This window comes from Nanorana parkeri, unplaced genomic scaffold (assembly GCF_000935625.1).
Source record: "Nanorana parkeri isolate BGI_ZX_2015 unplaced genomic scaffold, ASM93562v1 scaffold190, whole genome shotgun sequence".
Taxonomy (NCBI): Eukaryota; Metazoa; Chordata; class Amphibia; order Anura; family Dicroglossidae; genus Nanorana; species Nanorana parkeri.
The window spans coordinates 1,622,153-1,623,626 of NW_017306458.1; positions in this window are offsets into that span (position 1 = coordinate 1,622,153).

A 1,474-nucleotide genomic window follows, 5' to 3' on the forward strand; every position below is an offset into this window, starting at 1 on the left:
CTTAACCAGTTGCCGTCCGCCCGTAGTAGAAAAACGGACGGACGGCACTGTCGCATTCGCGGGTTGCCGTCGCATTTTTTTTTTTATTTCGGTGATTTTTCCTTAATATAGTAAAAAAATTAAAACCCCCAGTGGTGAATAAATACCACCAAAAGAAAGCTCTATCTGTCCTCAAAAAAGGGTATAAAATTCATTTCAGTACAGCGCTGCATGACGGAATAAATGTCAGTCAAAGTACCGCAGCGCTGAATACTGAAAAATGGCCTGGATGGGAAGGGGGTTTAACACCGCGGATGTCAACTGGTTAATGTACCATAATGTGCATAAACTTCAATCAATTGCCTTGAAACTTTAGTTCTCAGCTTCCCAAACCTATCCTGGAAGTTTCATGGGTTTTGGTTTCCCACAAGGCAAATGAATGACATTAAGCTTGTTTTTTGGGGGAGCTAATTGAGGCTTAATGTACAAAAAACAACCTAAATGTTAACCAATGTCTGCCAAACATTACGCATTACAAGATGCTATCTATGCCAACATATTCTGAAGATTTTGGGTCATTTGATAAAACATACCAAACGTTATTCACATTTAACTATTTTATTCCTTTTCTAAAACATTTAGCTGAATGTAAAAAGAGCTTAATGTACCTGTGGCATTGTGAGGCAATACCACGGTGTTAGGTGGCCTCAAAGTCACCCAGGGTTCTCAGCCAGAGGGGCTGAGTGGCTCCAGGAAGACATTACTGGTACCAGGAGAGAATTGCCTTTTCAGTTCTTTCTGGGTTTTCTGGATCAAGGTTGGGATCCTGGAGCCAGGAGATTTCTTAGAGCTCTGGGTGGGAAGAAATCTCCATTCCTGGGTCCATGCTTTGGTAGTGACCAGCACCTGATTGTGCACCTGTGTACATCCCTCATGAAGTGTGTGCTGGGATGTGTTCAGGGCCCCACCTGTGAGTCAGGAGAGCTCCACCCTGGAGTCAGTGGAGGCCAGGGCAGCAGGGAGCTGCGGGGTTTGCGAACCATATTGAGAGGATTGGCATGTTATTGCCGTTGTCTGGAGGAACCAGACAGTGGCCCTAAAGATTGAGGCCGGAGCAGCAGTGCTGCAAGAGAGACAGATGTCGTGGAGTGTCCTTGTTACATACCATAATGTGCCTAAACCTCAATCAATTGCTTTGAAACTTCTTACAACTTAAGTTCTCATCTTATTGAGTGACGTTAGGCTTGTGTAGCCCCTACTACCTTTTGTGCAGTGGCTGTTAGAAATTTAAAGCAAAGCTATCCGTAGGATCAGCCGTAGCTATCCTTCGGCTAGTTTCAGCCGCCGGAAGCCTCGCAACTGACAGCTGGGCGGAGCCAGCCGTGATCTCACGGCTGGCTCCGGTCAGTTGCATTGACAGATCAGTGTCCCTAGGTTACCTGGGGATGCTGAACTGTCATTACACAATGACAACTTGGCGGAGCCGGCGTGATCT